Source organism: Lepisosteus oculatus, chromosome 6 (genome assembly GCF_040954835.1).
Source record: "Lepisosteus oculatus isolate fLepOcu1 chromosome 6, fLepOcu1.hap2, whole genome shotgun sequence".
NCBI classification, from domain to species: Eukaryota; Metazoa; Chordata; class Actinopteri; order Semionotiformes; family Lepisosteidae; genus Lepisosteus; species Lepisosteus oculatus.
The window spans coordinates 7,954,895-7,981,258 of NC_090701.1; the positions used below are offsets into that span (position 1 = coordinate 7,954,895).

Consider the following 26,364-nt stretch of genomic DNA (forward strand, 5'->3'; position numbering starts at 1 on the left):
TTAAATAAATAAGATTGTAAATTTTCTTATAACAATGCTCAGATTGACTGGATGAAATCAAGGTCAAAGACTTACGTCCATGGTTGATCTTTGGATTAAGAAGAACATGATAGGTGATGATGATGATCCTTATTCTTTTAATAATAATAATAATTGCTTACACTTATATAGCGCTTTTCTAGACACTCCACTCAAAGCGCTTTACAGGTAATGGGGACTCCCCTCCACCACCACCAATGTGCAGCATCCACCTGGATGATGCGACGGCAGCCATAGTGCGCCAGAACGCTCACCACACACCAGCTATCAGTGGGGAGGAGAGCAGAGTTATGAAGCCAATTGATAGATTGATGGCTTTTCTTATTCTCTTCTTCTTTTCTTCTTCCTCATTCTCAATTACCCTGTTTTCCTGTACTCCAGAATTTTCAGCTTTGCTGAATTGGCATTCAGTAATAGAGCTGAGCATTTAAGTCTCTGCCTTTGCTAAAATACAGGAAATTACTGCTACCATCTCTGCCTCCACAAACTGTGCCATATACTACTGTAACACAATGGATATGTTATCTGAGTAGTGATCATAATAAATGATGATGTTAGCAACTGTCATTGTCCTGTTCTTCTTAGATCCACATAGAATATTTGTTTGCATTATCTTGTTTCAATTGACCTGAACTGCAGTACAGAAATGTGGTGACTGAGATTCAAAACAGGTAAATTAGTTACAGAACAGACTGTAAATGTCTAATATACATTAGTCTAGATAGGCTGTTGTTTGCATTGCTTGAGGACAGGTAATGATAGTAACCTTTGTCAGAAATTATGGGAATATGACATTTTACATGATGAATTAAGTCTTAATCTGCTTTGCTGATGGCTGACTCTATATCTATTGGATCCCAGGGAAGGCGATTTTCATATAATTGAAAGGTTGGCTATGTTTATTTGAACTACATCATTGTGATAAAGGAATGAAATGAGAGAAGGCGGCCAAAATAAGCATGTCAGGAGGCTACTTGGAGAAATTGTTTTAATTTTCTCTGTTGATATTAGCTCAATTGATTTTACCAAAGCAACACTGATTGAAGAGTTTGCTTAAGCAGACTGGTCAATTCCGAACAGCGCCTTTTGTTTTAAAGAGTTGTTTCGCTGTCAACACTATGTTAAAAACTAATGCAACAGTTGAAGCAAAATAAACACAACACAACAAAGCTTGTCCCCACTCAACTTGGAGGACACAGGCCTTTATTCATGCATTCAAAATTCAAATGTTGTGTTATTCTTAATTATTGCCTCATATGATTATGAGCGGTGTGGTGGCTCTGTGGCTAAGGATCTGTACCTGTGGCTGGAAGGTTGCCGGTTTGTATCCCGCAGCTAGCAGAGGAATCCTACTTCGTTGGCCCCCTGAGCGTTCTGAACCCAAGCTTCTCTTCCTGTCTGTGTGTCTCATGGAGAGCAAGTTGAGGTATGTGAAAAAAGACATATTCCTAATGCAAGAAATTGTATATGGCAAATAAAGTGATCTTATCTTATATAAACCCTCTTATCAGGTTAACAAAACTAATGCCACAAAAAAAAACACGTGGGATTAGTGGGATTAGTTGGATCACTGTGTTCAAAATCAATGTTCTGAATCACCTTGTAGGTCTTGTAGGTTTTGCAGCTTCATTAGACATGATTTCCACAGATATTTGTGAGATGTCAGGAGATGACTCAAAGACATCAAACATATTTCACGGAGCAAGGTGGTAACACATACAGTACATAATCTTGCATGTTTTCATGACATCTGTAACATCTCAGCCAATCCATACCAAACTGACTGGTTGTTTTTTTCTTGTCGCATTGATAAGATGAACCATGCAAATAATTTCCCCTATAAGCCTTCATTGAGCTAGAAAATAATTCACTCACATAACTGTCTTTGTAGCTCCACAGTACACAAAGCAAAAAAAAAATGACATTGTTAACATTTAATTAAATTTATTTTCAACATTCCTCTACACTTTTTATTTTTTATTATGTTCCAAGGCCAATTAAATCATTTTGACGTCAACTTTCAATGAATGACAACTGTGTGTCAGATGTTACTAATGTCTGCTGAGCAAATGTCAGTTTCTATATAGGCAGGTCTGTAGCCTACCTGAGAATGATGTCAGGTAGATGGCAGGTCAGGGAGTCCCTTCTGCTACACTGAATAAAAACCGACATCTCCGACAAGCAGCATTGGATGGACTTACTAGCTGAAAAACTTTTCAGCATGTAGTACAGTACAAAGAAAAACTAATAGGCATGTTCATTAAATAGTTATAGTAATAAGTACTGCTGTGTGTTGGTATTTTTGTAATACTGCTATTTCCTCTTCAGTCAGTATCTATTTAAAACAGGTTAAATTCTTAAAAGTCTCTTAAAGATGATTACTCCTAATTATTATCTTAAATTATTTTCCATTTTTCCCAGAACTTTCAGTTGACTGCATTCCACTTGAAATCTCATGCTGTAACAGCTTTTAGAGTCATTTGTCTGGAGTGCTTTTCCTTACATTGTTAAGGTTTCTGAATTTTAAATCATAAGTGTTTTAAAATCACAATTAGAATGATTTATGTTTGATAAAGTGCTTGATTAGGTCATGAATTATACATCGCCTTGGGTTGGTTATGCTTCAAAGACATTATGGTAATCTATATTTTAATTGTGCTTTATTATTTGTTAGGGTGAAATCCAAAAGATTACTCAACAGTTTGTGTCAATTATAATCTTGAAAAGATGGTATAATCATGATTTTCATAATTGCATAGAAAAGAATTAGAAAAAAAACATCTAGCAAGATTCATTTTTGTGATTAACCAAGACCAAACGTATACTGTATATCAAATTCATGAGAACATCCTACAGTTTAACACACACGTATATATATATAAACAAAAACAGTATATAGTTCTGAGCACAATTTACAGTCTTCTGCGGTGTAGGTATATCAACTTATTGAAAGTTAACTATAGGAAGCAATTAATGTATAAATACTTCTACAATATCAATAATAGAGTTGGTAAAGAGAAGTATAGTATATTATATAACATTATCCTGCAAGAAATTAAGTGCCTTGTGTTTTCGTTTATGTTCAAATGTCTCCAGACATTTGTTTCTAATTTCTAACAATATAATAGAGATCTTCCAAATGTCTTTAACTTGACCAGGAAGAGAAACCTTAACGTTATCAAATTCCATGTAGGATTTTTTGTCAATGAAGCTCTGCAGTAGGATAATGCTGTATGACATTATTATTGGTTTCTTCTTGGCTTCTTGGTTTCTTCTTGGCTTATTGGAAACTTCTTGGTTCAAATCTAAATTTGTCAAAATAAATAATAAAAGTAATAATGCATATACAGCTTAGTGACAGCATTTCAGAAAGTTTTAATATTCTAGAACCATCTGTTTTATATAAGATTACGAAACAGTGATCCTACATCCATCAATTGAGCTCAATGGTGGCTCAATGTTACATGTACAGGACACACTTTATATTATTATTTGAAAAACCACAAGATGGAGCTTACATTGCTGTCAATATACTATACCGGTCTTCTGCAGGTATAGTATACAGAGTGAGAATCAAAGGGCAAAGACACTACACAATTCAGATGAAAAAGGAGGTCCTCACTGGTCCTAAGGTAGGACAATGGCAGGAGACATTGGTTAACAGATGCTATTTCCAAAATTGAAAGTATTGGTTAAGTGTTTGTATAAGATATGCTAGACAGCAATTTAGATTACTGTATTTGTTAATGAAAAATGTGGCTGCCATTGTTTCAAAGTTCATGAAGTGTTTTCAACATTACAACATTACAATACATTTAGCATTAAAAACTCTTCTCATTGTAAATGAAGTACAGAGTCTTTAAGAGTTAAATCAAGTCAATTTTGTTCAAAAGAAAAGGTATATTTTAAAGGTTATTACATGTTATTACATTTAGAAACTAGGACACACTGGCCTTGGGCAAGAGACAGGAAAGGAATCAGAAAATAGCAAACTCGGGGGATCCTGTCATTGTTTGAGTTTGTGTTCCAATTTATGACAGTGAACACAAGATACATGAACATGTTTGACCCATGTCTTCATAATCTATTTTAAGTTCTCAAGATCTTAGGTACAGAGTAACATGGGAAACAGTGTGGCTGAGGCTTATTTACAATTTAAATAATACAATTTACATTTAATTTTTTTGGAAACCTGTTAAAAAAACGTTTTTAGTGCAATTAATTTGGGCTTTGTGTCTGTTCATGTGCTGTTCAGATTTAAAGGCAAACAAGACATACACTGTACATGGAACTGTAGCACGTGGGTAACCTTTAAAATGATGGATGGATGTCACCACTAAGCTTTTCCTGTCACCAGAATCCCCCTTTTAAAAGGTTACATGTTGCATTCCTTTTTCTTTTTAATTTGTAAAATAATTTTGGCTATTAAAATGAAAGCAAGTGAAGTAGGGCTCCAAGTGAAAAGTGCAATGAACAGACTGATATTTCAAATATGCAGATTCCAAAAATAGGTCACCACATAACGAGGACTTCATACTTCAAAAGAACAGTGCAGCTTTAAATATTAAACAGCTCTAGCCTTTATAAAACAGTTTTTCAAATTCGAGGGGTATGTACATCCACAAAAACCAGCTGAGGTGCCTAACTCCTCTGGGTCTTAACTGCTAAGAAATACTCACCCCAGCCCCCCTCCCCCCCCCACCTCTCCCCCCAGCCCTCAAACACACACTCACTCTTCAAGTCTCCCTTCCTTCCTCTGCATACACACCAAACATACACTCACACACACGTACATAAACACCCTCAGCCATTACCCCTTACAGCATCTGCAAATGCATTAGCTTGGAATAGGCAGGATTCCCAAGTGGCCCTGTCTTTCCGATTAAAGATTCCCTAGTGACCACAAAGCAAATCACTGCTCCTCTGCAGGAGGGAGGCTTTTCCACTAATCTGGTTGATGAAGATCCCACAGCTCTGGGGACCTGACAGGAGCTGCTTCATACCAGTCACGGGTCTCTGACTACTAAATGTACATGCGAGCATCTGAGAGTACAGCCTACTATCTGTCCTGAACCTCTGGGAAATTCAGTTTAGCTTGCATTTTGCCTTTCCTTCTTTTACGCAGCTCGCAGTTGTACACAGAGAGGCAAAAAAAGACGGCAGAAGGAACTGTTCTTGTTATCATAGAGCATTGCACACAGGGAAGTTTGATCGTTTCAATCATTAAACATTGGATTAAACTGATTCTACTCCACCAGTGAAAGAAATTCAATTGAGGTAAGTGCCTCTTTATCTGGCTTTCCTGCCTTTTGTGGAATTGTTGTTCAAGATCTCAGGACAAAACTGAACAAACTGAGTTACTGCTCACTTGCAAGTCAGGGCTTTGCTGTAATGGGTTAGCTCTAAGCATAATATCAAAGTCTTTTCTTCATTAAACGCTTTTACATAATTCTGGAAAAAAAATGGTAAAACAGCAGTAGAATCTGTAAACATGCTTGAATTTTATGTTATGTGTTTTGATTTTTCAAGAGCAGTTTTCTTCCTGCTGATATAAAGAATCCATAAAAAATGTTGTTACCTTAAATTAAACCTATATAACACAGATTATTAAGGTTTATTGCTAAGATGTCTGATAGACTTAAAAAGATGCTGCTTCTGATTTCACAAGTATTTTAAAATTAAAAATCACATATCTGTATTCATGAAGACTGAATGAGGAAAATAACTGGCAGCAGGGGTCACTGAATTGCCAGCTGAGTCTATTCTGAATGCAGTGACTTAATTTAGATTATTTTGTATTTAAAATCCTAAATTAGTACTGTATTAAATATGTGCATTAATCTAAATATTTTAAAATTCTTTCAATATATTTGAGGGAAATAAGAGAAAACATTAAGTTCAAATGAAGCAGAATAAATACAAATCATCAAGTTTCCTTCTTTCAACCTGCTGTAGCTCTTAAACAAGAACATATTTTTGAAGGCATGCTGATTAAAGATCTCTATTATTATTTTAAAATGTGTGTTCTGTCCAGCTATATATAATTTCATGTTTAGTGGTTCTAGTAAATAATAAAATGTCTGTTGATATCAATATGTGCAGATTAACTACAAAACAGATGGGATTTGATAAAACAAGTAAAAAAGATGAAGTAATGCTTGGGAACAACATAATCAGTCTTTACATTTTCTTTTCATTACAAGCTCAATGGATGACATTTTTATTATGAAAAAAAAAGTATTAAATTGAGTTTGTGTCAAAAGCAAAGTCTACTATTTTACTTGCAGCTCCAATATCACCAAACCTGTCTTTTGATCCACTCACTGCACATTTGGGTTATTAGCAGCTCACCCTTCAATACAGAATCTGTCTAACCAGACTGTAATGCTTTAATTACTTAATGGGTGTTGCATAATTGCAGGAAAATTAATTATTGTTTTGCACCATAGGTGCCAGATGGTGTATTATGATGAAAGCTATGAATTAATGAAATATGAGATGCACATATAGTTCAATATGAACTTTAACCAGACAAGGAATTGAATTATTTTGATCTGGTCTGAAAACTAGGAACTGCTGTTGTTTGTAACAACAAGATGTAACATTTATTTTATGGCGGAAGTGAATAAATAAGCAGGGAGTAAAGGAAAAGTTCCTTAACAACTGTATGTACAGTAGTACTAGCTCTATAGGATTTCTATGCATATATAAAAAAGCAGCATATTTGTAAGAAGATATGTGAATCTACAGTACATGGAGGGATATGCCTATTATAATCCACCTTTAGAAAGTAGAGAGGACTTTATGTTTTCAGCTGAATTGTAAAACATATTGTATGTACAGGTGTTTTACAGCAGTTAATTTGTTTATTTAATTTATAAATTCCATTTTATTGATTTTGTTTAACTTTATTTCATAGAAATCATTCTTCTTGTATGCATAAAAAAACACTCAGGTTAGATGCTGAAACATTTGAATCAATGCCAAACTGCTTTTAAAATGAAATGCTGCTCTTTTATTTCTGTACAGTATTTAGACGATTTCCTTCTTTATAAATTGCAATTGAGCAAATCATTCATAATGTTCTAGTCATATTCTGTGGATATGTGTGCATGATATTTTTTTGCTTTACAGATTTACATTGTAGACCACAACAAAACAAAATTGATCAGCATATACCAGACTGAAAATGGATATTTTGGCTCAGGGTTTTATTTTACTTACTGTTCCTATCAATATTTAATGGGTATATCTAACTCCTCATAAGAAAGTTTTGCCTTAAGAGAAAATATGAAAATTTTCAAATGAGTGTATTTAAATTAAACATGCAAGCCATGTAGCCCTCCAGCAAAATAATACCAATATACATTATCATTCAAAAATAAGCCTTTGTAACTGCTACTAATAAATGTCTATTATGATATGTTTATCAGTAACTTTTCTTTATTGTTTATGTTTAGTATGTATTTCCTTTATAATGAACCAATACCTGTTGACTTATTGTTTGAATTTTCATACCAATCTTCATGGACAATTTACTCCAAAAAGCCTAGATATTGATAAATGCTGACCACTGACTTTGCATGATTTTTTCTTTCCTTTTCATTACATACATGTTAGATAACATGTTTTTTTGTCCTCATCTATTGACTCTGATACTGAAAGACAGTCTGGTCTTACATTTACATTTAGCTCTTTGGCTTAATGGAATTACATAGTTTTTCAGTAATAAAGAAACAAAATTGTTAAAAGCATTTATTCTAGATTGTTCAGTAAGAATGAATTATTATGAAGAAAATGTCTATTTATTCAATGTATTCTGAATATCCTTTATATTTTAATAATTTGTATTACACATTTATAAGTATAAGACAATATGTAAGCTTTTATTTCTTTATGTATTTTTGAAAGTTTGTGTTTTCTGGATTAGAAAAAAATCAATTAATAAATTTTATCACAAGACTAAAGAAAAACTTTTGCTCTAGGAATATACACCCTTACAGGCTTAATACAAGTGAATACAAGTTAAGATTGTAAAAATATGTTTTTCATGACATTCTGAAAGATCATGATATTCTTATTTTGGCTCATGTCAATGTAAGCCCTCTTTTGGTATTGAATTTGCTATAATTATCTGCACTGATTTTTTAAAACTATTTGTTAGTTAATTTTTTTAACTACAGTCACCTGCCATTCCACACAAAATATTTTCAACTACAAATCAAATTATCTCTAGTAAGGTGTCTGTCATCTGCTCTTGAACTAAATTTTAAAATGTTTTTAATACCATTGATTCTGTCATTTTGCGCTTTACAAGCTGTCCTTTCATAACAGACCTGTCCCTTCCTTACCCTTTCAACACATTCATTCCTTGATATTCAAAATACAAGCTCTATTCTTTTATGAACTTTTATGAACTTCAAATTCTTTATCATGTGACTGTCATGCAATTTTATTATTGTTTGATAGCTGAAATGATCAATAGATAACATATAAAGTGATGAAGAAATAGAGTCCGTAAAATGAAGTTACCATTTTAGTGTATGCATATCACCATGCTTAAGTCATATAAATATGGTTAAGGTGTTCAATGGCAAGAGTTAAATCCATAAATTCTCAGTTGAATTGTGATCTGATTTAAGGCGCAATACCTCAATAACATCCTGGTACTGTAGATGCAGATTACTGTACATTTTTTTGTTTCTAATGGAAATGGGACGAATAGAAGCAACTTTGACCTCATATGTTTATTACTTGAAATAATACATTTGTTTGATTATCTAAAACAGACCATGCACATATTTATTTTAATCATCAGCACCAATAATTGTTCTTTTTGTTTAAAAAACATGGTCATAATTCAAATTTAACAACGGCATCCCGAATATGTTCTTTTATGACTTTACATAACATACCTCTTATCAGCCTTTTCTTTCTGAAGGGATTAACATATTTGATTAAAACAAGGCTATAAGGAATAATGCATGTAAAAGAACAGATATTGCACTTGTAGATCATTTTTATTGTATCTAAACATTTCGGTTAAGGAAATCAATTGAACCATATGAAAAAAATCAATGACTATTTATATGGATGTGAACATTTCTTGTAAGACAACAAAAAAACAAACTCCATAATGTTTATTGCACTTAGAAAGTAAGAATGTTTTTGTTAAAGTGTCCATGATGAAACTCTCTAGCATGTCTTTTTGTCTAGAAAGAATGACGCCTGATACCTTTTACCATTTTCTTTAGTCTGCATACTAAGGGGAGCATGAGTGCTTTTATTGAAGATCATAATAGTTTTTTTTTTTCACATACTGTATCATGATCTTAATTTAAGTTTGATAACTTCAAATATAATCTTTAATAACCCACTGGCAACTTATTTTAGAGGTTTTCTGTTACACTTGTGAAGTTCCATTAGGATACTAACCCTAGAGGAACAAAACATTTTAATGGTTACTCCAGACAGAATGGGTGAATTATTCTTTCAGCACTGCACTACTTAGAACAGGACCTGGAGCGATGATAAAACACAAGGAGAGTTTTTGTGCAAACTACCAAAGTCTTGAGCTGCATTTAAAATTACCCCCTTTGCTTAATGGGCTTCAAAATATCAACATTTAAACATTTAGTAAATTTGAGGAAATTTTTGTCTATAGTTTGGCTTTTTTCCAGACATGTTTCTTTATTATCTTGTGAAAAAATATTTTGAAGTACTTTCCTCCTCCCAAAAGTTAAGTAAACACCCCAAAGAAAATATATTGAGCCCTGTTTGAATGAACTCTACTGTACATGTAGTTCATTTTGTCATTAATTTTTCAGAAACTTTGTAGTGCTTTTGCCTGAATTAAATTTTCATCTTTAGTAGTTGCTGAACTTTTATTACACTCAGGATATATTGTATGTTTGTTTTTCACCATTACTCAGCACTGTACAGTACCACTGTACTGCCTACTGGACACTGCTAATCAAAACAATTAATTTTTAACTTTTAAAACTTTGTGGAAGTTTTTGCAAACATATACAATATACATATATAACTTTTAGATTATAGTGTTTTTATAGTGTTGAAGGGTGTAATAATTACCAAAGAAACAAATTAATTACCCCCTCATTTTTTCCAAATACCAACACCACTAATTTCAATTTTCTGTAAATGCCATATTTCTGGCTTTTATATTATGGACTGCGCAATAGCAGATTGTATATTCCATGCCCCAAAATCATATAAATGTTCATTTGTTTAAAAGAGTCACGTTTATTTCCTTAAAATGTAATATACAATAGTATACATCCACATTAACACATTATTGGCATTGTGTAGTTAATGAATAATGAATAAATACTATATCTACAATGGCTAGTTTAGAAACATACAGAGTCATTTGTTGTAGTCTATCGATCATTTGGAGGATTGGAAAAAATTACTTGAAATCAGCTTTTTTAATGAAATATTTTAGTAGAAATTAGGTAAAATGCAGTGCAATAAAATATAAATCACATTCATTGGATGCTTCATTAAACAGTTGCAGAACATATTTAAGTATGTATAATTGTAATTTCAAAAAGTAAATGAGCCAACCAGTGAATCAATCAATATTTATTTTACTGTTCTGTTTTCAAACTTCAGTAATTATGGACAAATATGGGAATTTAGAGGAAAATCTTTATTACTCTAATTGCACCTCATTATTTCAGATATTTTATTTCAACAATATCCTGAATTCCTGAGAAATGAGCAACATTCCCCCTTCTGAAGTCCACTAGTTAATACGTAAATGCAAATTAAATTAAATATCTTAAAGCCAAATCATAACACAAATTACTCATTACCAGTGACATACGCCCAGCAGTATTCCATATTAACCCATTGACAGATTGTAATACATTTTAAAATATTTTTCATTGAGCAGTAAGAATGAACTATATATTTTATAAAATCTCATACAATCACTCCATCTGAATTTTATTTATTTATTATTTTATATTTATCTGTATTTTATTACTCATAATCATATAATCCTTTTATGTTTCAATCTATGTTTTTTATCATATATTCTTCAAAACAAAATTCACTATATGAGCATCAAACTTTCATCAGTGTCATTGTGAATATGCCACAAAGAAGAAGGTTGACATTTCAAAAACTTCTTACTGTTTACATATTGAGAAACATTATTTTTCAGGATGAAATATGATAACAGACTAAAAAAACTCTGTAATAATTATATTATAGCAAATTAAAGAGTAAACTTTTAAATAGAAAATAGAATTATGTAAGTAGTGCCACCTGCTGGCAAAACACAGCTTCAAAAAGTATTAACATAGCAAATCTTGTGTTTAATTGTTTTCTTAAGTCTCAGTAAAAAGATGTTGACTTAAATGGAGCTGCTTCATTAACAATACAAAATAAATAATAAAATAGGTAATAAAGGTCCAATCTATAATTCTATTACATTAAAAAAACAACATAAAGATTAATTCTGGCAATTTTAAAAGTACCTACCATTTTATCTTGAAATCAGTTAATGGGTAGTTTTGTTCTCACTATATGTGACTGATTAGTTCACTTTTCTTGTTTGTTTTTTCTTAGCCTATAAACAGTAGTCTAGCTTTTTTCACAGTGCATCAATGTATAGACAAAAGAATAGGATACATTCTCTTTTTTATTCTTAATATACGTTACAAGAAATAAACAATTATTTAGGCAGAAATGTAGGCAGAAAGACAATAATGTGAATTCTAGTCTTAATGGAGCCATTGCTTTGAATAAATTGCCATATATTTTGAACTGACCTCTCCTGATTCCCTTTTCTGCATTTGTTTTGTTTAAGTATATTTATTCCTGAAGCTAACATAAAATATTGTTTTCCTTTACAAACAATTTTGTTGAATGGGCTGAACCTTCCAGCTTCCTTTGTTAGCATTAAATTCTTCCTCCATTCTTAAACTTTAAGAATACAACAATAGCACCTGCATCACCTGCAGAACCTGCAACAATAACATCATATTTATCAGGTAGCTTTCTGCATTAGAGCCAGCTATTGAAAATACTCTTTCTATCTCAATAATTGATCAAGGATATCAAGAGAATAATAATTGCAGAATTTTTCAAATTAATTGTGAAAGCAACGATTGCACCTTGTAGCCCTCAGTATCCACAGAAACCGGAATCATTTGCACAAGGAGTCGAACACCTCCCAAAGTGGAGGACTCACTTGGGCCACTTATCCTAACCAAGAGCCTCAAATTAATGGGTAATTATTCCTTTTAATCCTACTTTTAATCCTACTTCCTTTTAATCCTACTTTTGTTCCTCACCTCCCCTTTCTCCAGATGCTCATCACCCTGTTGAGTAACTCTGTACTTTACTCATTTAGCATCTCTTCTGAGGATCACAATTTGATTTTTCTGAAAATGGTAATGTTTTACTGTATTACAAGTGGTAAAGCAGTGACCAGAGCTTCATCAGTAATGACTCCTGTCTAAACCAACCTGTGCGCTAGAGCCCTCTTAATTTAAAAACATAATGACTGCCCTGTACATTCTTCACCATCCCACTCCAACACCTAGCCAAGTCTGCTGTACAAAAACATGAGTTAAAACTCAAAAACCTTTTCTAATAACAATTACTAGCTGAGAAATTAAAGAAAATAAAGTAGAAAATAAAAATAGTAGTCTCACTTTCAAGCATTCACCTCTCAGGAGGCACCTACCCATTGCAAACATTAATAGTGATACAGTACGCTATCACTAACAAATAAATAATTACAGAATACAGCATTTTTCATCCTCCAGCAACACAACACATTCTCTACCCCAAAAAAGTCTGAAAATGTTCAACTGATGAAACAGATTGTATGTCACGAAGACATCAGCACTTGCTGTTGCAGCAGCTTCAAATAAGGATCCCTTTTCCTTTGTTCTTTCTGTATTCATAATAGCCATCTTGGCCTTACTCAAAAGGAAACTAGTAATCTGTACTCTTTTTTCTGTTCTTACAGTCTTTTTTCTACTCCAAAGATAAATACAGTTTCATTGAATAACATCATTAACACTGCGAAAAGATTTTTTAGATCTATTACAACATCTTCCCTATGTTAAATTGTAGAGTGTATTTACAGTGTATCCAGGTTGGAAAGGATTCCCAAGAATGTCACTGTTTCTATCTGAGCCTCATTTAATGAGACCTGTAGCCCTAACACTGGGGGCTCTGACTCAGAGCTGACTGCCCTTGTACAAAAATCAGTTTTTTTAATTAACCTTAGCAGATGATCCTCTTTCAAAAGTCTCTATGACTGAGTTAGAACCTAAATCTCACCTTTGTTCATTATTTTCATTGATATATCATCCACATAAGGCACTTCTTTGGTTGGTCTTTGGTTGGTGATTAGGTTTGGAGAGGGTAGGCCCATTAGCAATATGCAGGCATTAATTCAGGGGCTCTAGCAGAGCAGCAGGATATTCCAGAAAGTGGACAATACTGTTGAATTCACCTCTGAATGGAAAAAGTAGAACTTAGTGGACATTCTAGCTTCAAGACACTAAGACAATAAAGTAAATACATTTACTATAAAGTAGCTAAACTTTTCTCAGTCACCTGGGACCACATCCAATTGGCCTAAAACACGTTTTAATTATTTTCTAGCCTGTCAAACCCTCAACAGCTCAACAGCTACAGTATAAACCCTATAGTGAAATCAGAAAACTTAGAGGGTACTAAAACATCAAAATAAATTAAAAAATGCACCTGTCAGGCACAAGGTATGTTTGCTCTTGTTTACACCTTAACCTCCAATATAATTTACAGTTGATTTGCCAATGTCCTTGACAGAATCTTGTAGTCTGAGCTGAGAAGACTGACAGAACACCAGTTCTTGATGTTACCGTACATGTTTTTTTTCTTAGCAAAAATGTCAGCATTGTATAATGGCAGCTTAGAAGTAGTTTGGTGTTTCTTAATGCACTCCCTAAAGGCAGCCATTAGATCTCCTCTGTCCATAAATATCTGAAACTTTTCCAGTATTCAGTCCATTTATTTTACTCAGGAAGTTTCTCCAACATCAGTTTTCCTCAGGTTGCTCCTTCTTATCTTTATGGAACCTGAGAAACACCTGGGACTCAGTTCCCTCAAACTGGCTCCCTACAGGCTCCCTTGTAGACAATTCCTTTAACTCTTCAGGGTCACATATTAGCTTGTTTGCATCTGTCCACAAACATCAGTTTACTCTGTACTATAGCTCTCCTTCCCCCCTTCAATAGTAAAGAAGTAAGCTTTGCACTTTCAGAACATCCAGCTGTGAGAGGATCTGAAACTCATGAGCGCACCAGTGTCCCTTGTACCTGTGTGTCCACAAAATGAATTAGATTCTATTGTAAACTTTAAGATCCTCAAACAGTTAGTTGCTGTAATTTGACTCCTGAACTATTATACAGTATATCTACTTTAGCTTTTTTATTTGCTGTGCTAATAATCTGGATCATAGGCAAAACTACAGAAAAAGAGAAAGGAATTATCTGAAAAAGATAATATTTTGAAGAGGTTAAACACCATTATTATCTATAAGGGTCTAAGAGAAATACACATTTTTCTAAGGAGACTTTCACAATTTCTAGTGCCTTGCCATCTCATCACTTGCTTTGTAGAACTTAAAAACAAATACTGTACAAATTCTGTGAAATGATCCACTATTTACTATGTAGAGAACATAATTCAAGTCCATGAATGTACAGGCAAAGGCTGAAACGATATGATATGAAACGATGTGAAAAATGATATGACAGTCCATAGCAAGGGCAAATCCAAGAGACAATGTTGAGAGAGCAAGCAACAAAACACTGCTGGGGAAAAGTTAAGAAAACACAGGAACAGTACTCAAAGGGGTTTCAAGTCAAAGCTCAGGACATAAAGGGCTCAGAGTCAAAACTCAATGATAAAGCCCCAAACTCTGTCAGAGTATTTATCTTGAAGATTTCCTGGAATGGATATGATTGTAAACCGACTCCAGGTGCTTCATGTTTCCAGGCTATTTCTTCAGCAACCAGTGTAGGGAGATGGGTTGACAGTGATGTAACCAGCTATAGTGACACATCTACAGTAACTTGCTCCGATGCTCGGCAGTAGGGATGGAGAGAGGTCTTGTTTCTTTTATATATCTATAGTAAATATATGAGACCTTCTTAATCTAAAAAGGAGCCCAACCTGAGCTTTGTTACAATGGTGAATACATTTTGTTTCATGTATTAAAGTCCCCAGCAGCCATCTTGAAGTTGGGATGTTCCTCAATTAATGTATAATATTAAACATGTATGTAAGTTGTCATTTTATAGCAGTATTTGACCTGTATTGTGTCTAATAATAAGTTTTTAAATAATGTATCATAAATAATTTCTGGTTATTTTAAATATATAGTGTACTTGAATTTCACGTCATTGGTGTTTTCCTTATTTGATCAGTGTTACATTCTTGGCTATGCAACTACTGTACATCAGATGCTGTTTTCTTTATGCATATCGTAATATGTAACTATTATTGATAATGTACAACAGACACCTCTAGTCACCTAAGTGGGAGGAAAGAGGCCTGGAATTTCATTTTGCTTTGAGGGAGAGTGGGATGTAAAAAAATAATATAATATACAAAAAGACAAATAATTGTGATCAAAGTACCATAAAGGTTTACCAAAAGAAAAATCTGTATGTGTATTGTTAGGAGGGCTGTTGCAAAAACTATTTTAAAAAATGGTGATAAAACAGTTTTTAAGAGTTTTATGAAGACTAATATGATGCATTATACCATCATATTTAATTAAATATTAATTTAATTTGATCAATTAATAGTATCAATTTACATATTACATTTGTTTTTTTTGTGAAATATTACTGAGTGGTGTCAATTCAAAGATTAATTGAATCATTTATTAAGATAGTTTAAAATTGGTTTCAGATTTACTTTTGGAAATGGTTGTACCTGTGAGAAGAAATAGAAATCTGTCAATTAATCTATCAACTAATTAGTCACACACCCTGCTCTCAAGCAGTGTGGTCACAAGTACACAAAAACGAAACAAAATAACCATGGCTAAGAAGAGTAAATTCCAGGGATCTCTATTGCAGTCATTTTCAGGATGACCAAAGTCAAGCTTGTGGAATAACCATGGAGATATTTTCATCCAAAAGGAAATCATTTAAGACAACAATATGGTTATATAAATCTGATATTATAATGTCATACTTTTTTAATTAACAGTTATTCACAATTACACAATTATAATTGCTATAGAAGGTCTCTTCTAAAATGCATTTTCTTGACCACCATGATGCTTTTTTTTGGCAGGCTAAAGATAGTCATACTGCATGTCTGTGAATTGCATCCAAAATACACTATACTATAACCTGTCTTGGTTAAGTGTAGAATTTTTCATACAACTCCCTGCAAATCTTTTATGTCAGACTCAGAGATATTCCCTGGAGGGAATAGACATTTAAAATGACTTTGTTTACTTAATAAGGATGTCTGCATTTAATATTTAATGCTTATGACTTCGAAAAGACATACTGTACAGTAACACAATTAGAGTGAACTGGAAAAAAATCTTCCTGCTGTCAATGCTTTTTAAATAATTATTGAGATGTTGGAAAAAAAGTATGTTAGTGGATAAAGATATAATGTTAAAAATGATAGATTAATTAAAAGATACAGAAAACAAATATCTGAAAGGCAAACTCCCATCACTTAGAGTGAAGAGTAATTTCAATTTCATATATACAGTAGCAGAACTAGAGTAAATACAATGCTTTTGTTTTTCCACTGAGGCTCAATTACATTACATTGAACACTCAACATTCAACTCTTTACAATAAATATTTTATTATTATTATTATTATTATTATTATTATTATTCTTTACTTTTATTATTTATTATTTCTTCAAATTTGAAGTTTATTAATAGGAAGACTAGAACCCCTGATCCCCTATGTTACACTCTGGTAAACTATGAAAATGTATCTTATTTCAATTTTGTTTTGTTTTTATGGTCATTAATACTGTTAAATTACAGGCAAAAATGTTGGAAATGAACATGGAGGTCTTGTTATACAACATCCTGTATTTTGAATGTCTAGGCTTTCCATTGAGGTTTTACTTTTTTTTTTAATTTAAACAATTTATTTTACTTCTATGCTTGCTATAGTAAGGACACAAGTCCACAGGAACTATTTCTTGTTTTGCTTCAGACTGATCTCTACAGGAGCTAGTAAAAATGTCACTGAACAGAAAGGGGATTGTTATCCTTTCTATTATCATTATTCACAAGCCTGTGGATTTAAAGTAAAAATACAGAGCATCTCCCTCAGCTATTAAATCACTGTGAATTGGAAGAATAGCACATGTATACAGTACTTTAACTAAACAGCTTACTATTTCAAGTGGGCTATTCTCTTCTATATATAAACCGTGAATTTGGGAATGATAAAGCATTGAGCTGCTGCAGCAAAATGGAATAAGAAATCATTTTGACAGTCTCCAAATCTTGGCCTGGGTTGTGGAATGCCTTTCCGCAAGGTCGTCTGTCCTGATTCCTTGCAGAATGCATCTTGTATGAAAAATTTGCAGGAAATGGAAGGTTGATAATGCATTCTGTTTAGGTGAAAGTGAAAGCAGCAAAAATGTTTATAATTGATCTGAAGAAGATTAAGGAAGAAAACAAGGGCCTCATTCTTAAACTCTGTAATAACTGTTGATTTTATGATGAAAAACAGCAAACCAGGAGTGACAACATTTATTGAATGCATATCCTCTGTGCGCCATTATCCTTTTTTCCCCTTCCAATCAGGTATGGCCAAAGGGGTAGGTAACTAAAGCTAAACACACAAGGCTCTTATAGTTATTGTCTGGCCTTGCAGGTTGCTGAGTAAGTGGAAATGGAGGAGTTACTGTAGCTTTTCACTCTATAAAAACATACACATAGTCAATTTTCCATCCCAGGCAGGTAGGAAAACTGAATACTCCCACTTGGTTTCCCAACAAAATTAGCTCTATAGAATGCCCTTGCATCAACATTTTAGAAATGTTTTTTTTTTAAGAAACAGAGAACAAGCATATACTGTAGATAAGAATTCCCAAATACATTTTGTAATTCTCAATGTAAAATGTATATTTGATCTTTGACAAAAGATTATCTTAATCTTAAAATCTAATATAATTAAAATGTACAGCTTAAATACAACATTGTCTAGTATGCAATGTACAGAATTATTATGTTTAATATTTGCTTTTCTATGTCAGCAGGGTGACATAGACAGGGTGACATGACAACATACACTTTTAAAACACAAAAACATCACTAAAATGTCAACACTGCAACAATCAATTTAGTTTTAATTTACTAGGCAATACTGGTAAATAAATAATAATAACCAGATTAACAATTCTGATTTTGGTGGGTAGTTTGTTGCAGAGAAAATAGTTACACTAGTCTAGGTGGAAGGATTAGGACCAGGAGTTTTAAAGTTGAGAAGCAACAGACAGATTTTGTGAATACTGCTTAAGTAGAAGTGATAGGAAGAAACCCGAAAATAAATATGTTAGAAATAAAAGAGGGAGTTTTGAACAGTGAAAGCAATGTGAAAAGAGGAAAGGGAGAGGAGTCAAGAGGAAAGATTAAGAGAAAAAAAGGGGTGGTTGTGGTTAAGGTGATTTGGAGCCAGCAGGAGTAGGCACAGACACATGAGACAACATGCTGGTGGAAAGAAAGATGATAATTTGGGCAATACTGTTATAAAATGTTCCATCCAACTATAGGAAGAGATGAAAGGACCCAGGGTGTATAGAGAACACAGTGGGAACCCAGGGCAGAACCTTGGGGAACACCTGTAAAAGAGCATAATGAGCAGATAAGAAAGTGTTGGAAAAAGAATTGCTTAGTTCTAGTGAGGTTCCTGAATGCAAGGGGTAGTATTAGTTACTTGGTGCAAGACGGAGTTGTCTGAGTCAAAAAAGGGGTATGAAGAAGGGAGAATCAGTAGAGGAAAGGATAAAGTGGGTATTGAGTAGGCTGAGAGAGGAACAGAGGGAGATAAATAGAAGAAGCATTGAAGAGATGGTGTTGATTTTAGATGAAGGAAAGCAAAAGAAAGACAAAGTATAGAAAGTAGAAGTAGTATTTTTTCTATACTTTAATCTGAGATTCTGGTTTATAGATAAATAATAAATCATCACAAACTTGATTTGCTTGCTGTAATTTGTATTGTGTGATGTCCATTTGTTTATAAATTAAGAGAAAGTTTAACTTCCTAAATGTATCTACATTTAAAGGGACACTACATCCGATATTTAAAAATTATCATGTGCATTAAGTCAGTAGCTGCAAACGCTTTTTCTAAATAGGTTTAAGAACAAGATTTGTATTGGTATTCAATGGAGATATTTGCTCACATGTCCATATATCATATTAAAAGTAATATTCTATGATCATTTAAAAAGCTTTTTCATTATTTCCCCTTGAGTCCATCTCTGACATTCATTTATGCAAATCAGCCTGGCTATGCTCTGATTTAAAAATCACATTCCAAATACTTTCAGAGTCAAAACGGCTAGCAAATTAATTTTATAAAAATGATCTACATACTACACGCCTCAATCTTCTTTTGGTATATATTCTGAATTCAGTTGGGTTTTCTGTGAAGACTAACATGATTTCTATGCTATCAACAGATATTTCTGGGTATGACAAGGTATTGATATATATTGCATATGAGATACACTTAAAAAATACTGTTGAAAACTTTATAAAACTTTCCTTCTTTTTTTGCTATTGTTTTAACACATTGTTATGTCTTACTCAATAACATTCTTTCTGGTATGATTTTCCTTTACAAAATAACTGTATTAAGAACACAAGAATTTAACTGCATCCCTTAAATGGCATCCCATTTCCAATGAAAATCAGTAGAGGAACAGTATATTACTAGAAAACATGGGACAGCTACGAAAAATGGTGCATGCAAATTATTAAAGATTTGTCTTACTAGATATGATGTTATTAGAAATAAAATGTATTAAAATAAAATTAATGGCATAAAACCATAAGCAGCTATTGTTTGAACTGCTGACCTGAAAACAAAAAAGTTCATTTATAGATTTCTTTCCTCAATTTAAGTGGGCAGAATTTTTAAACATTCACTGGTATGGGGGTTTTGTGGATGTACTGGGACAATTATTAATTGTAGCGTAAATCACAAAATGATTCTGCGATGGCTATTAGAAAATTAACTTTGCATCAGACTTAATACATACATTTATTAATACATAATACATGTATTAATACATAAAATGTGCATATAAACATAACAGATCTTATAGTGAGGGTTAGTAGAATACAAAAGGTATATATTCAATCAAGCAGAGTTTCAAATACCAAGAGACGGATACATTCAGTATACCATTCATTTATAGTGTTTCGTTAATGAGCTTTGATTACAACTTCTACACTACTCAAAAGCAATTACTGTACATCACTCATAGGAATTAAATTTACATTAACTGGGATTGAGGTAACCACTGAATTCTACAGCTGCAGTGTAGAATGTTGAATACTCATCCAATTTATGTGGATTCAGATTTCCTGCGGACACAGAGGAACAGCAACAGGCTGTTGCTACATCCAATCGGTGTCCTCTGGCTCAGTGCTAGGCAGTCCTGGTGGGGAGAAGGAGGAAGAGATTCCTGCTGCGGCGCACTGGCAGTGACTCTTTGAAGACTTGGCTAATTAGTCCTGGCTAAACTAGCAGAGTTTGTGCATATGAAAAGTGACTGCGTATTCTAAGCAAGTCACACTCTTTTGAGGGAAAGGAGGCCGGTTCGTTCCCGATGTAGCGCTAGTTCTGAATGCTGAGATTCAGCTGTCGACAGTTCCAACCGTAGTTCACTCATTGATCAGGTGAGCATTCACAGTGGGTTACCGGCAGTTCACGAGGCTTGCTGCTGAGCTAACCTCGGGTGAATCCTTTGGTTATGCGCGGGCAACCTCATGTCTCGACTCTTAGAACAAAGTAAAGTCCTGGCGCTCAGACATACTAGCCATCACGTGATTGTCTGAGCTGAGTTTGAGAACATCCTGGAGGGGTGCCCTCTGGGCCAAGTGCAACCCCTTTGATCTGGAGGAACTACGGTCGTTCATTGGTTGAAAGTTTCACGGGCATTCCAGACCCACGTGGGGTTACTCTGCTCTACCAGTTCCTGATTGGCTGATCAAGGTGGAGTAACAATGCCATTTGACCTTAGAGTTGTAAACACTTTGGGATGAGACTCTCCCTTGGAATCTCCCAGACAGAAAAGCACCAGAGGTGACCATTTATTATGGTGGCTGGAGAATCTCAGTCCTGGGAGTTGTTCCTTAACAGGAAACTATCAGACAGAAAAACACCTTAAATCTGAACCACATGGAATGGCCTCTCTATGTCCAGTACCACAGAGATGAGGGAGAGAGGGACTGGCAGGGGGACAGCAAATGTAATTCCTGAATTATTAATAAGCATTGCCACTACACTGGACAACAAACTGTTTTTAAATAAAATAAGGTACATGTTTATAATGACAAATGGAATCTGTGAATTATTGCCTTAATTTAAAGAAATTACGTGCTGTTAATGTAAAGACTTTATTTTTCTATTTTCCTCATCCCTGTTCTAAACATTCAGTCAAGCTTTTTCTGTTAATTTACAAGGTCTTGTTGTCTTTGCATATTTTGATGTGCAGAATAGATTAATGAGAATATATAGTAATTTAGAATTAAGAGATAAAGACATTTAAGGTAGAAACTGGTAAGTTAAATCTGAGCTAATTAGCTGGACAGTACAAAGCTCAGCTTTCAAGGTAATTTCTGTCCTTTTCTGATTTGAAACCAATTTAGCCACTTCTCAGATTTCATTTATTTGTTAAGAACAAGTGTTAAATTGCCATGTGATAGACTGCCTCCCATCCAGGGTGAATCCTGCTTTGCAGCTTTGGCATGCCAAGTTAGGCTATGGTTCGCCCATGACCCTGAAATGGATGAAGCAGTTAGAAAATGGATGGATGGCTGGAAGTGTTCTATCACATTCCTGATGCATGTAAAATCAGTGTCTTCTAAATTGTAGAATGTTTTGTCAAGAATATGCTTTAAATAGTTATCTTCAGTACCTAGCAAAATGCTATACCTTATGCAGTTACGGCATGGACTTCCATAACCAAGCCCTCAAAATGCATTTTTTTCATTGATACAGAATACCCAATGCATGTTATTAACAGGGCCCTCTGCCTAGCCGAAAATAGCCCTCAGATCATCAACCCAAATAGGCACTCCTGGACACAACTGCATTTCATTGGTGCTTCCCTACCACCCTAAATTCCTTTCTATTCCCAGGACCATTAATGATAACTTCCCAATCCTACAGGATGACCCCTTTATTGATACCCTCTTTCCTGACTGCCTCATATCAGATAGAACTCATATCACTGACCATCAAATCTGTGCAACCTTCTTGTTCACAGCTCCCTTAACCATCCACACCAGACACATTCCCCTGCAACAGAACCCACTGCATCACCTGCAAATATATCCAATACAACCCATATTCAAGGCCCCTATGGATAATTCTGGGTCACCCAGATAATATTATGTATTTTCAGTAACCTCATTTACTGCATCTCTTGGAGAAAATGCCCATCCATTTACATTGGTGAGATAGGAAGAAGACTGGCAGACTGTTTCAGTGAACATGTCAGATCTGTGAGGATCAAAGATATTTCCAAACCAATAGTTTACCATTTCACTTTACAGTTTATTTTTATAATAAGTTTATTTTTATAATACTCATACACAGGTATACGGTATTACGAAATACTATTTAGCTACTCTCAGACGGTAAGTAGTACAAAAAAACAACAATACCATTGTATAAGAAAAGAAAGACAGAGACAACAGGCAATGTGCAAAACAACAATGGGTAAAAAGTAATGTGCAAAACAACATCAGTTGTACAAAATCATACATCAACAGAATGAAACAAAGGATAGAAAATAATGGGGAGTGACCTTCTTGACATGTGAGGTAGAGGTAAATTTCAATGTGTGTTTGAGTTTTGATAAAGAGAGAAAACTGTCTTTGAGTCTGGTAGTCCAGGCCCGAATGCTCCTGTACCATTTTCCAGATGGTAGAGGGTCAAACAATCTGTAGCTGGGGTGTGTGGGGTCGTTGATGATGCTTAGAGCTTTCCTCAAGCACCGCTTGTCATAAATGTCCCGGATGGATGGGAGAGCAGCCCCAGTGACAGACAGTGACAGTACCACCACCCTCTGTAGGGATTTGCAGACAGCAGTACTGCAGTTGCCATACCACACTGTGACGCAAACTGTCAGTGTTCTTTCTGTAGTGCATCTGTAAAAGTTAGTGAGGATCTGGGGAAATATCATAGCCTTCTTCAACTGTCTTAGGAAGTACAGGCGCTGTTGCGCTTTCTTAATCAGACAAGTGGCGTTGAGAGACCATGTGAGGTCCTCAGTGATATGGACACCAAGGAATTGGAAGTTACTGACCCTTTCCACTTCAGTCCCATTGATGTGGATAGGGGCATGACCGTTTTGCAGTTTTCTGAAATCAACAATCAGCTCCTTGGTTGTTGTCTTCACACCACATTGTAAGGCCCTCTCATCATTGTCTGTGATCAGACCTACAACTGTGGTGTCATCGGCAAACTTAATGATGGAGTTGGTGTTATGTTTGGCCTTACAGTCGTGGGTGTAGAGGGAGTAAAGCATTGGAATAAGCACACAACCCTGGGGGATCCCAGTGTTCAGAGTTAGTGTGCCGTAGGTGTGGTTTCCAAGCCTGACAGCCTGGGGTCTGCCTGTCAGGAAGTCCAGAATCCAGTTGCAGAGGGTGGTGTCAAGACCCAGTGCACTGAGTTTCTTGACTAGTTTCTCTGGAATGATGGTGTTAAAAGCTGAGCTGAAGTCGATGAATAGTAGTCTTGCATATGTGTTCTTTTTATCCAGATGGGATAGGGCAGTGTGTGGCAATGGAGATTGCGTCATCTGTGGATCTGTTGGGTGGGTCAAGTGTGTCCTTAATGTGCCCCATGAACAGCCTCTCGAAGCACTTCATGATAACAGGGGTTAGTGTCACCAGGCGGTAGTCATTAAGGCATGTCACTGCGGTTTTCTTCGGTATTTGGATGGAGGTGGTTGTCTTGAAGCAGGATGGGACTACAGCTTGGACCAGGGATATGTTGAAAATGTCTGTGAATACACCTGCCAGTTGATTGGCCCAGGCTCTGAGGATGCAACTGGATATGCCGTCAGGTCCTGCAGCCTTGCGTGTGTTCATTTTTAGCAGAGATCTCCTCACCTCATCTGAAGACAGCAAGAGCACCTGGTCAGCTGCGGAAGGTGCAGCTCTGTTGACTGGTTCTGTGTTGCTGGCTTGAAACCAAGCATGAAAGGTGTTAAGCTCGTTAGGCAAGGAGGCATCATGGACAGGTGCACATATGTTCTTCTTTTTGTAGTCTGTGAGGGCCTGTATACCTTGCAATTTGCGCTGCGGGTCATTAGTTGTGAAGTGTTCCTTTAATTCCTGTTTGAGTGTGTTTTTTGCATGTTTAATACCATTCTTTAGACTGATCCTGGCTGACTTTAGTTCTGATTTATTGCCTGATTTGAATGCTGCATCCCTTGCTTTGATTAGGATGTGGAGCTCAGTGTTCATCCATGGTTTCTGGTTAGGAAAAGTTCTTATTTCTTTTGTGAGTGTAACAGCATCAGCACATTTCCTGATGTAGCTAGTGACTGATGATGCATATTTCTGTATGTCAGTGTGTGATCCCTGTGTGGCTGCCTCTTTAAACACATCCCAATCAGTGCATTCCAAACAGTCCTGCAGGACTGATTCAGCTCCTTCAGGCCACACTTTCACCGTTCTGAACACTGGTTTCACTCACCTGTGCAGTTGTCTTATGCCGGGAGGAGTGATGTGGTCTGAGTTTCCAAAGTGGGAAACAGCCAAGTGTCACAATATCAGTTAATTTCTTATAGATTTTTACATATGTCTGGATAAAGTGGGGTTTCTGTTAGTATTAGACAGTTACCCAGTTGCATTTCTATATTAAAACAACCAAAATAGCCTTAACAGCCATGGTTTTTCTGATCTCTCTGTTTTCGTTCTCACAGAGGAAAGTCCTATTGCATAAAGACACCTGAAACCAAAATTATCCTACAACTTTGGTCACACCTTCCCCCTTTTCTGAATGACAGACTCATTTCCTTCTAAACCCTCTCTATTCATTTGCAGATTTTGGCTATTTACACCTCTTCTCCTGTTTTCCCTGAGTCTGGACACTCATTCTCACCTGCTTCATGCATATTTTTCCCCCCTTCTCCTACCCCTTCTTAACTACTCTGTCTTTTGTTCTCTTATGCTTTATTTATCTGCTAATTTCCCTCTTTCCCTCACACCTGAAGAAGGCTACAGCCAAAATGTTGTGTTTCCTTTCTTTTCCTTTCAGCATGAAATAAACCTTTACCTTTTCCTAGTGCTACACCGAATTTAATAACGGTATGAATATAATCATACCGTTATTAAATTCTTTAGATATGCGATTCCATATTATATTAGCAGAAAAGCTTAAAACTACCACTTTTTCACACGCTATTTCACATGCTAGTTAAATGTAATTTATTTATATATTATATATTTATATCTCTGACCAAGGGAAACGTCTCATTTTTTCAAAGAAATGTTTGTTTGTTGATTGTTATTAAAAATGACTTAGAATCGATCATGTTGTGATATTTTGAAATATAAAAGTCAATTGATTGTCCATAATATCGCTATTCTATTTTTTCGAAGAAATGTTTGTTAAAAGAAAAGTCCAGCACCAGCTGGATTTGAACACACAACCTGCGAGTTGTTAGTCAGGCACGTAGACCAGTAGGCTACAAGACAACTCACGTGAAGAGGGAGGCAAAACAGCCCTACACAGCCCTGTCACAGTACACGAATATAATCATACCGTTATTAAATTCTTTAGATACGCGATTCCATATTATATTCCCTATTAATCAAATTCTAAAAGTATGCTTGTTGACTCCGGTATCACGTTAGTTAAAGATTTCGAAGCTTAAAATGTTTAGGGAGAAATGGAATACTGGTGTGTATTTTTTTCTTTAAAGTACCAAGACCAGCTATATACTGTATGTTTATGTTCCAAAATTAATATCGTTTATGGCCTTCACACGCGTTACAGTATGCTCCTATTCTTTTTATGCTCAGCTACTAAGATTTCC

At 34.8% G+C, this 26,364-nt stretch overlaps 1 protein-coding gene across 2 annotated transcripts in view; it reads left to right on the forward strand.

Annotated features, from left to right (window-relative positions):
* The first annotated feature begins 4,806 nt into the window (after positions 1-4,806).
* Positions 4,807-26,364, forward strand: part of LOC102686477 (cadherin-12-like) — a 119,358-nt gene continuing 97,800 nt past the window's right edge. For both annotated transcript variants that reach the window (XM_069190931.1, XM_069190932.1), the window contains exon 1: positions 4,807-5,316. The gene's annotated coding sequence lies outside the window, so the exon portion shown is untranslated. The remainder of the gene's footprint in view (positions 5,317-26,364) is intronic.